The 11,576-nt window shown below is 38.6% G+C and overlaps 1 long non-coding RNA gene across 1 annotated transcript; it reads right to left on the bottom strand.

The window, feature by feature from the left end:
* Positions 1-9,468: 9,468 nt before the first annotated feature.
* Positions 9,469-11,523, bottom strand: LOC140929272 (uncharacterized). Its single transcript, XR_012164710.1, has 2 exons — positions 10,869-11,523; positions 9,469-10,080 (listed from the first exon to the last, which is right to left on the bottom strand). It is a non-coding gene; the product is annotated as an uncharacterized lncRNA (long non-coding RNA).
* Positions 11,524-11,576: the final 53 nt, after the last annotated feature.

Below are 11,576 nucleotides of genomic sequence, written 5' to 3'. Positions count from 1 at the left end.
GTATTTTGAAATAGGCTGGAGATTTTAAAAATTTCAAGATGTTTTTTCAACAAATTTGTAGGTCAACGATTCACTCAATTTTAAAAACTTTGATTGCAATACACAAAATAAGCGTGGTTTTTAGGTAACAGCGGAAACGTCGAGCTTAAAATAACTTTTCTCTTACAGGAACAAAACTTTCAACTCATCTTAATTAAGAATCAAAGGACATGTAGAAACAGGTAACAGACAAGATAACAATTAATTCAAACAAAAAACACAAAACCAATATTATGGATTTTCCCATTGCTTGTCGTCTACTGCCATTATATCTACGCTGAAAACAACTACAACCAGAAGAACAAAAAAGCAGTAATTTCTCTCCACTTTCATCCATGAAAATATTTTGGACAGCTTTTACCCGCTCGTCTACCGATCCTGTTTTCAAACATTTTCAACGGCTAGAATCTGACATTTGCTGTTTGTCAAAAACGTTAGTATTAAAAAAAATTTCTAATGTGAGCCAAAGTTGGTCCTCGAAGGTGGGGCCATGGCTCAAATCTCGATTGCTCAATCTAGAATCGAAATCTACTGAGTTAAATCGACCCACAACTTGATTCGAAGTTGATTATTGCAACAAACTAGGAGCACTTAAAGTCTAGAAATTAATGGTTTAAGAAAAGTAATTCGATTTTGTCATTCTGTTAGAGTTTGTTAAAGTCCCCAGCGTTTTGATTGGTTCCAATCGGTCACTGAGAGGAAACGATGCGGCTTACAATCGTGGGCAGCATTCTGCAAGGGTCTGTTGAAAACAAAGTAGCCCGTTGCGATCATACCCTTCCCAGTATTTCTAATTATAGATCTACTTGAGTTTGTTCTAAGTTGGTATCGGTTTTATTTCAGTTACATCGCACATTTAGTAACCTTGACCGTTCTGGCCAGGAGATCTATACAGATGGTCGCTTTTAAGATTTTAAGAGTAGTTTTCTCAAGAATTTAGTTTTGCGAGAAAACCTCTTTGCCGATAAACCAAAATATTGAGACCACTACCCAGATGTGTTTTGTCTACTTCAGTTGGGTGATGCAATTAGGAGATTTGTGATTTGTGTTACCCGAAGGGAATTCAACTCTGTTACATACTTCTTTTTTGCTACTTCATACTAAGTTGAAAAGCCAGACCAAGGTTACAGTTGCTCTGATGCGCTGACGAATCACTCGACCTGGCAACTTTTAATTATGGAATGATGGCAGGGTAAGGAGGTTCCTTCTGTCAAATCGGCCACGCTTTCCTCTACTTTCTAAAGGACTAAGTCAGTGCTCTTGTGTTGGGTTAAATTAGCTGTTGCTTCATTGTGTTATTGTAAAACCCCTTCAGGGGCACCCAACGAGGATATAGTTCAAAACCACTTAACATAGCATTGTTGAACGTATTTTAGTATTCAAACGGTGGATATAGGCGTATTTTTATCCCCTTAAAACTTTTCATCTGTTCGGATTTCCTAGCTGAAAGTCTAGTGATCCGAAAATTATAGGGATAAAAACTTACCTTCTCGAAAATTTCAGCCAGAAAAAGGCTCCCGAAAATTCTAGGTGGCCTTTTTTAGGGTCAAAATCCGTTAAAAATGGGTAATTATACCATTTTGTAGATGTTCGAAAATCCTAGGAGAGGCAGGCAAGCAAGAAATTTTACAACAAATGCTCCGAAAATTCTAGATCTAAAATCGTCTTCCGAACAGATATTTTCCCGAAAATTGACGTTGGGTGCCCCTGCCCCTTCTCAAACCTTGATAGGGCAGAAAGTACAAGAACAAGAAACGAGTTGATATCCAGAAATTTAGAGTCCTGGTTAAATTGTGCCCTTTTTCAGCGCTTAATGACCTTAATGACAATTTGCTTGATCGATATTTTGGTATTTTAAAGTTAATAGTGAACTAATGAAGTGAAGCATGTTAGCTAAATGAAATTTGGCCTTGTGGATGTTTGCAATCGTCAGAGAACCCAACTAAGGCCATACCATACGAAGGTAAAGCAGATTCTGTCAACACAAAGACACCTCTGTTAATTGCCAAAGTCAAGGTTCCTCAGTCTCGTAGCTTCTGTTGAAAGAAGCATCTGGAGATCGAATAAAACATCTGAAAAGCCTTCAAGCATTGTTCTCCTCGCCTGGGGGCCAAATACAGTTTTTAAAAACATATTAAAATGAACAAAAAATATAGGCATATATAGTTTCACTTATCCTAGGACTGCTCAAAGCATAAAAATATTCAGAGCGAAATAAAAATGCAAAGGATAAAAATTGTCATCCTTTGCATTTGTATTCTAGCTCATTCTCTCTTGATTCTAAGAATCATAAGTACTTCAGCTAAATATCACTATTATAACCTTATTATATACTGACTCGGCATTCAACCTAAAACTAGTTACAAAAATATGTTTTCAAGGTTTCATTCAGGGGTCGTGACCGCGATAACTCGGTAATGGCTGATCCTAGAACTTGTGTTAGTGACGCTTTCATTTTAAGGTTTGATCCGAAGTTTTTCATAGAAACCCTAGCAACTAACATGGCCTATAAAAATAGGCCTTTGTTTTGAGGGTTTGGAACTTTTCTAACCAAAGGAATGTTTAAAAAACAACGTGAAAACCAACGGCGTCTGAGCAACCACCCACACACTTCACACAAAATCATTCCAAGAGTCCAAACAAATGACAGAAAATTCTACTTTATGACAATCTAATTTAACAGACCAATTTCGAAACACTGAAATCCATACTTGGTTGCGTCAGGCTTGTGAGAAAAAAATAAAAGTGAAATGAAGAAATGTATAAATGATCCCCGAAACCCAGGGTGATTTCTTTCTCTCCCAGGCTTGAACTCCAAAAAAAAAAAAAACGAAATTGGTCTAGTCTCTGTAGATGCAATAGATAACAGTAGTAGTTAACGTTGTTCTTTAGTATTCTTTACGTGTTCTTTTTACCTTAGGTCCTTGGGGAAAAATGTTAAAGTATGATCGTCCGTTAGAAACCTCCTTGGCTGTACGTTCGCATGGGGTATTCTGTTTTTCAGTATGCTAGAAAATGAACGATTGACTTTTCTAGAAGTTGGGTTTGTGACATTTCTAGGCGTAGAAGGTTAAAGGGGCTTTGTTTATTTCCGATTTTTTTCTAAGGTCACCAATTATATCCCTAAATCGCTGCCTCAGTTAAGAGTGGCATGGAGTTGATTTTAAGAGGTTACGTTGGAAAACAACTGGACTAATACTTGACGAATTGGCAAATTTTTATAATTACCCTTCTCTTTTACTCTAACTTTTAATAGCAATTTCTTAATTTTAAAAAAATGTACTTGGTTTTAATGAAGATAAGAAATGGTTGATGCACCGTGGATGTTTCTGGATTAGGAAAGAGGAAACAAATTAATTTGGGAAAGGAGTTCAAGCTGCTCGGGTGTCGAAAACCACTCGAACAATTAGTATTAAACTTTTTTTTTAATTTTGCATCCTGGAGCAGCCTTTGAATATCACTGAAACAAGAAACAATTCTCATGTATTTTTAGAAAAATTAATTATCAGTTAAAACAGGTACAATCCTCAGGAAAGGATTAGATTAAAAAATTGATATGAAACTCCTCCTAAACTGAATAGTGCCTTTTTTTTTTGAGTGCGCAAACAGTAAAAAACCAAAGCTGGCTGCACAGCTATGAGTGATATATAAGTTTTCCTCCAACATTTCGTCAGGTACTCCCTGAAAGTATTGCCAGCTTTGCTTTTCTCACTGCCGTGCTTGAAAAACCTTTTGCCGACTAGATCCATCAGGATCGCACCTTTTGTACGTTAGCCCTTGCTATTTATTTACAATATTTTTGAGTGCACATGCACTGTTTGATATAAGACATATAATCATAAAGCACTCTAGAGATTCCAAGTCGTATTTTGCACACTTTTTTGACCTTATTGCACACTATTTTTCTCTGTTCACTCTATTTCCCTCTATATTTTTCTTCCCAAGCTAATAGAAGCCAAACATTTTTTTTAATCTAGTGGGAAACAAATATTGTATCATTTGATAGCTCGTGCTATCGGGTACCGTTCATATCAAAAGTTAAAGCTATGTATATCACAACGAGAAGATATCCTCTGTTGATATTTCATATTGTCATAATAACGTGTGCAGTGTCTGCAGAAATCCTCGCGAAATCGGATTTCTTGAAAAAAGAAGGAAACAGTTACAAGATTGCATGTGTTTGGCCTACTCGGTCATACGATTGCGGTTGACCACTTTACCCTAAGAGGATCTAAGACGTCAGGTGATCATAAAATAAGTCATCTAGTATCCAATAAATCGAGCGCAAAATCCCCAACTAAGTTCGCGCGATGTACATCTAGCCGATTTTTTGAAAACTAACATAACGAAATTTGCCGTCATCTTGAGTGAAAAGGCGTCAAAAGGCAGGTTTTTTGTGCGCGATCAGCTCCAGAATCACACTAACGAAGGAAAGGGAAAGGAGAAAAAGAAAGAACGAGGAGGAAGAAAGGAGGAGAAGAGAAAAAAAGAAATGGTTGCACTCTTGGTTTTTATAATGGCTACTTTGGAGATAGTTTTTGGCCGAAAAAAGGCTGTTGGACCGAAAAAGTCCATCTGGCGGTAGCGTTTTCAAAAATCCGGCTAGATATATATTTTCTTTTTTATTATTATTGTCATTTCCTCTAATGTAATACACAAATACCCGTAGTGCGTCGTCGTCAGTGAGTCATGTTTTTTTCACTTTTCAGGTACAGCGGGGTCTGCAGGCCACTTCCGAGTTCCAAAAACCTTCACTTTCAAAATGAGGCCAAGTGCACAACCTTCATTGTGAAAATGATTTTACATGTATGAGAATGAACAAATATTTCCATATCAAAGGCTGAGCGCTTGTTTTGATACAGAGGCCCGGGGGAACTCGGCAATGGTCTGTTAGGCCGTGGTGATATATTGGGAAAACGGGAAAACCCTGGGGTTGAAATAACGGATGACTTAACGCCTGACACTTTCTTTTAGATGGGCTCCGCTGGAATCAGCACTAACTCAAAGCGTCCGTTTAAGAATAGATTTTCAAGTAGCACTTAATCTTGGTCCGTAATACTTTGCCCTTGGGGTACATGTGAGACAAATTTGAGATTAACATTTCCCTCAGAGGGAGAGAAGAGAATGGCATTGAAAAGATACAGAAGCCCACGAGTAAATACAATCTATGAGCTACATGTTGTTACTGAAAATGGATTAACGAGAATAAACTTTAGTATGTTTATTTAATTAACTTTAAAATAATACCTCGTATTTCAACAGCATATCATTGAAAAACGGCGGAAACGTGAATGGCTTTCACCAAAGCTCATGCAGCGCAGTGACGCACTGCATACATTTCCTTGAGCTACAATAGTTTAGTTCATTGTTTTCCAGCACACGTCAGTTTTTTAATCTTATCGTGAAAAATCAGTTGATGATAAACTTGGCAAGTGTTCAAGTGTTTGTGGTGATTGCTTTTCGGCACTTCAGCGTTCACGTAAAATAATAGCCTTTTGACAAAACTGTGGCAAAAAAAAACAAAAATTATAATTCACCAATATTAGCTATCACGTAAACACAAAGTTGATTACTCACACTGTATTCAGTAAAAGAGTTTATCACATTTCTTTTGTGTTGAGTGTATCAAAGTACATTTCGCGCCACAATAAGCTTAAACCCTAATTGATCCTAATTCAGTCAGTTTTTTGAATCGATTCAAACTTAACGCGATCTAGTTATACATTCAGTCATTGTTAGCTGTATTTTGAATGATTCCAAGCAAAACTAGGTGTTAGCCCGGCCATGGTTCTGGTGGAACGCCTGTGTTTTTTTGTCGATTTGTGGTTCTGACGGCCTCTTTGAAGCCGTTACGTATTTATTGGCGAGATCTCGAAAACGAAATGAAAACTGATAAACGCCTTCAGGTTTACTTGCGGACTTTTTAATCAAAAGGAAGCGTCAGGACACATTTTGCGTATCATCGTGAATTGTTGTTTAAAATTTGAAAAGATTCCAAGTCAATTGTAAAGAAAACAATGTTGGCAGAAGGATTAAAGATTTAAAAGGTGGGGACTCTCTCAATCAAGGCTCTGGCAAACCTTTTCATCTGTCTCCCCTTCACTTTTGCTTTGCCTCCAAAACTGATTGAAAGCTGTGACGTTGTACATAATCACGTGATAGGTGATAACCAGTAAAATCACAGAAAGTGACATTTTTGGCGTAGAAAAGAAAAAAGGGGTCAATCTGATAAAGGGAAAGTTTCTTTTATGATTGCTGGGCTACAAGGTATGGGGAATCCTCGAATGACTATTTCTTCCTTGCACTGTAATTTTGGAATAACTTTTATCCGTTAATAATCGGCTTTCAGAAAAATGAACGGAAAAGTATTTTGCTTATTTTGTTTTTGGTTATAAGCCAGATGAGGAAAGAGTGCTTCAAGCGTGTCCGAGCTCGGAGCCATCGGATTAGGGAAAACCGCGGCTAACACTTCTGCTAACTGATTTGATACTTCATGCGGCTTTTGTCAGGCCGCAATTTTGGCGAATAGCTATATAGAAAGCATGGAGATTTGCAAGTCTGTGACTTTCGTAGGCATATATGATGACAAGTAAACAAGAGTTATATCTGCGAAAATCTAAGGCTATTCACTTCAGATTGCCAATGGTCGTTTGTTTACTTTGGCGTGTACGTAAAACTACACATTTTTTTGGAAAGATTTTATTTAATCTAAAGTGACAAGTCCCCCAGCCCAACAGGAAAGGAACGTATGACTTCCCTACACGCCTCTCCACGTATGATTCAATAGAGCGCCATGATGAAATCCACCCTCCCCCGTCCCCCCAAAAAACCATGATGGCTCTTGGAACAAGTAATTTTTTGAACGGTGTATCTTCCTTTCTTTGCAAAATTCTTCTAAGACCGGGTTTAAGTTTGGAGAGCAGCGAAAAGGTCACTATTAAAAAGACTTCGCTTTGTTTCAAACTTTGTCGCGATGATTCAGCTCATCTCCGGTGTTACTCACAGCTGACGTAAAACAAAAAAAACAAGACATCCTTAACAATGAACCTAACCCTGACAATAGTTTATAAAACAACAACAAAAAAAATATATATTATATTACACCGAGGATGACCCAATTAGTCTCCGTAAAGTGTCAAATATTGGTGAATTTTCCTGGACTCGAATTCTTAGCGACCGAACACAAGTTGAGAGGAATAAAGAATATCTTGGTACACCCTCCATAAAACGTCGCTTGAGGGAATTTCACGTCGCAGTCGTGTCGCGGCGGCGAAGGAATGTAAGAAAAAGTGTGCAGCACGTGCAACGTTTTGAAAGTTGCTGTTTTGCTTGTCAAACCTGTTGCTTTTTTCATTGACGTTTTTGTTACCGTCGCCGTGGTCGTTGCTAAAGCTCCCTAATTATTTGACGTACATCCAATATTCTGCTAGGATTATGTCAAAGGCAAGTGTTAAGTAGTGTTGATTACAACTACCGTTACTGAAAGACTGGAAGCGGAAACGTTACTCGAGCCTTTCAGCACAACTCACGACGTGTAACCTACTTTCTAAACTTTAATCACGTCAGCTTCTCACGTTTTGACTCTTTTTTCCGATAATCGTCAACTGATGACGCATATACTTGCTAAATACGTCAACTCATGAGCTTGTTGAGTATGATCGTCCTGGTAAAAATCGCCGATGTCTTTGTAAACACTACGTTGCAATTATGACGGTGTACTTCCTGTAAGGTCAAGATGACTGCATGGGTTTGCCTCGGTGTAAGAACCTGTGAACTTTCTCTTTGTTTTGCACATTTTGTTTTCTAGGTTCTATTGAGTCGACTTCTTTGTTTTCTTTGTTTTACGTCATCTGTGAGTTTAACAGCAGACAACTTTTGACTGGCAGAGAAAATCATTCTCCAAAAGGTTGCACCGACAAAATTCAAAGGTTTTCGAAGAGCAAGTTTTCCCAAATAGCAGGGTCAAACTTGAAAAATTTCGCCCGACCGTCGTCCATTTATTTCCAATCTGTCCATCGCCAAAGACGTTTTAGAACGGTCTTATGCAGCAGTATGACAGCAACGCTTGAGTTGAATTCACATGCAGCAATGCAGCACTGAATATTAGTGACACTGCGCATGTCCGTTTACGCCACAATGTTCATGAAGCGGTGATCTGTAAGATTGTAAACCCGCGTACTTTACTGTCTGTAAACGTCTATCTGTTACCTTTTTAGGCTCTGTTTAGGCCTTCCGTCCACACAAATACACTGAGCGCTTTCACCGAAAACGCATCGATTTGAAAACGCTCTTGAGAAAACGCATACATGTATCGTACTGGTGTGGACGGTCAAACACGAGTCAAAATGAAAACGATGACCAAAAAGATCGCAGGCGCTTGTGTTTGTAGCATGCGCATAGAGTTCTACTTACGTCACCACATTTCGAACATTTTAGTATGGACAGTTGAAAACGCGTAAAAACGGTAGGGTGGACGCGACTATTGAAAACGTATTGGTGTTGATAGACTTTCTTAAAGTCGTTTTTTTTCCTGGTTGGTTATGCCAGTTTAACCCTTAATTTGGTGATGGCCGGCGAGTGGCGAAAACACCGCATTTATCACCAATTCGTCTTCTTTGGACTAGTTTTCGGCTAATTAACATAAGAATGGCTAAAAATGAGTTTTGTAAGAAAAAAGGCATAATTTCCAACTGATCTAACATAATTAAACAGCTTTTTTGTTTTTCACGCATGCGCAAAAGCCTTTCTTCTTCATAAGCAGTTTTGTTGCCTACTTTATCGTCTTTCTTTTGCATGGAATTGTGGCTGGCTAACTTTTTCGGAAAGGGACAAAGTTAATTTTCAAAGAGTAGTATGTAAAAGCGAAATTGGCGGTGGATCTTTCCCCAAAATGTTACCTTTTCTGGAGTTTAACTCTTTCAGGATTGGTCAGAGTATCCAAAACGAGGTATCGCTGGAAAGATCTATCTTTGCAGCTGCCGTTGTTGCTGACCAATTTATTAACTTAAACTGAAAGCTAACTGGGTCCAGGGAGGAATATATACATCGTGCCATATGGGACGAAAACGACCCTAACCGTCCGAAAGGACTTTTTATACCTGTTTGGCGCGAAATTCACTGGTCGAAAATTCTCACTTTGACGTCATGACAATTGACCAATAGGACAGTGAGTGATATTTCACGCCTCTCCCGACACAGCATATGTCAATCATTTTTTTCTCGCATGAATTTATACTAGGATTCAAATCCATTCAGGCGAAACAAATCGACCTCAAGACTTCGCCGCTCGCGACCTCATGCGTTGAAGCTCGCTCCGCTCACTTTTAAGAACTTAGGTCGACTTGTAGCAAATCTATGATGTGGACAGGGCCATTGTCAAATTTCGTCGGTGTATGCCACTGAAACAAAAACACAACAACAACAACAATCACTTGACAGAACATATTTTATTTGATAAAAGTTATCTTAATCGACAATTTACTCATCGTTAAAAATCAGCAACCCTTAAATATAAATTTGCATTGAAAGTTAAGAACGTCCAACAGAAAAGTGTTTCCAACTCTAAAACGCACGTAGAAACGATGTACGATCCCTAGTGAAGGAAAGTCTATAAGGACGTTCCGAGGAATCAAGTTAAGTCTGATAAGTTAGGGCGCAAGAATAGACCTATTCGGCTAACTCAATGTTGTACCCAATTCAAATCTCCCGGGGATAAGATTCTTTGTGTATTGCATTTGCATTACAATGTGGCATTCACATTTAAATGATATGGAAATTCCTGAAACAAAACGTTTTATTCCCAAAGGGTTTGAATTGGGTACAACATTTGGTTAGCCGAATAGGTCTATGGATCAAGTTCCTTCTCCGCGCCCCTCCCAAGAGAGTCCACTAAGGATGCGTTCGTCTGCCAGGCAGACTTTGCTTCCTTTTCTGAGAGGAACTGGGCACAACAACTGCAGATCGGCGGCCACGAGCGGCAGCAATTGCAAGAATTTCTGCTTCATCTTCTACTGTCTCTTCATCCAACTCATCAGCTTCGACCTGCAAACCACAAAGCGTCCAGTTTAAGGTGATGTTACGCGGGACGATTTGCAACGTCGATGTTTAGCGCAACAAAGCGTTGCAACGTTGGAACAATGTTGCAGCTATTCGAAATAATGTTGCAATAATTTTGCAACGTTGCGTTGCGTTAAAAATCGTCGTTGCGAACTCTTAGTTTCCCTCGATCCGGTAGTAAGAGGAGAGGCGAAATTGAGGGACAAACGATCAAAGCTGCCATGGCGTCTGTGATGACGCAATGATATTGATGATAAATACGATGATGGCGATGGTGATGATGATGACGACAATAATGATGACCATAACGAACTAACGATGATGGTGATAAACGATGATAATGACGCCATGAAGATGATGATGATGGTGGCGAGAATAAGCTTCCATTGGTGTCAAGGATGAAAGTATTTATTCACTATTTATCAATGAAAAATACCAAACGAAGACCACGCAAAACTCGACAAAATGGCTATCAATGTTAACAAAATGAGTTTTGCGACATTGATCTAACAGTGCCAGAATCACTGGAAAAAAAACGATAACAATTGTCCACGAAGCTTTCCATTTTCAATCAAATGACTCACAAAACTGAGTCGTTATAATGTTGGAAATATTTTACAGTAAAAAAACGCTGCCCATTAGCCTGAGGAAAAAACAATGCTAACACAAATCAAGAACATAAAGAGTCTAAGCCTCTCCTTCAGCTGTTTGTTATGTTTTCGACACTAAAAAACAAAAGACCCCACACAAGTGTGATTAATACTGTTTGGTACCTCAGTACTCGTTTCTTGGCCTTGTGAAGGTTCCGCGGCCGTTCCTCCACTATCTGACGGACCTGAAACCTGGACAACTTGTTTTTGTAAACCTCGTGCGCCTGAAGTCTCCGTAACAACACCTGAAAAAACAACGAAAACAAATCACAACTTTAAAAAAAGCCCAAGGAACTTCCAAGGAAAAAGAGGCATCCAAATTAAGATACTCTTAAAAGGCAAACTCCCGTCTTTCTTAGCCAGTCCAGGAAAAGAGAGTAGATTGAAAAAACTATAACCCTGGCAGATGAATCCACGACCAATTTAGATAACGTTCGACGGACTGAATACTGTAGATATTTACGTTACGGTGCGCAGCTAAAAGTTTGTTTTCGCTACGTTGTGAAATTTCGTCAAACAAAGTTAACCAACAGTCACGGATGTATATAAAAGATTTTAGATATTTCGGTTCGTTACTGTACCAACAAAAATGAGCAACAAAAAATGGTTACAAAATGACCTTATATCTCATTTGAAAAGACAACAAAGGCATAAAACAAGTTACAAGCGGACTGAAGACTAAAGACACTCGCTTATATTAAGACAACTTAAACCCAGAAAGTGAATTGTAAGGGCGGAGGGGCAAATAAACCAAACTCAATTTATGACTCTCTTACCTTTTTTCTGTTCATTGTTCTGAAATGAAAGGACAGAAAAACACAGAGGTCAAAA

The sequence above is a fragment of the Porites lutea genome, chromosome 3 (genome assembly GCF_958299795.1).
Source record: "Porites lutea chromosome 3, jaPorLute2.1, whole genome shotgun sequence".
Taxonomy (NCBI): Eukaryota; Metazoa; Cnidaria; class Anthozoa; order Scleractinia; family Poritidae; genus Porites; species Porites lutea.
This window is presented reverse-complemented; position numbering and strand designations above follow the sequence as displayed.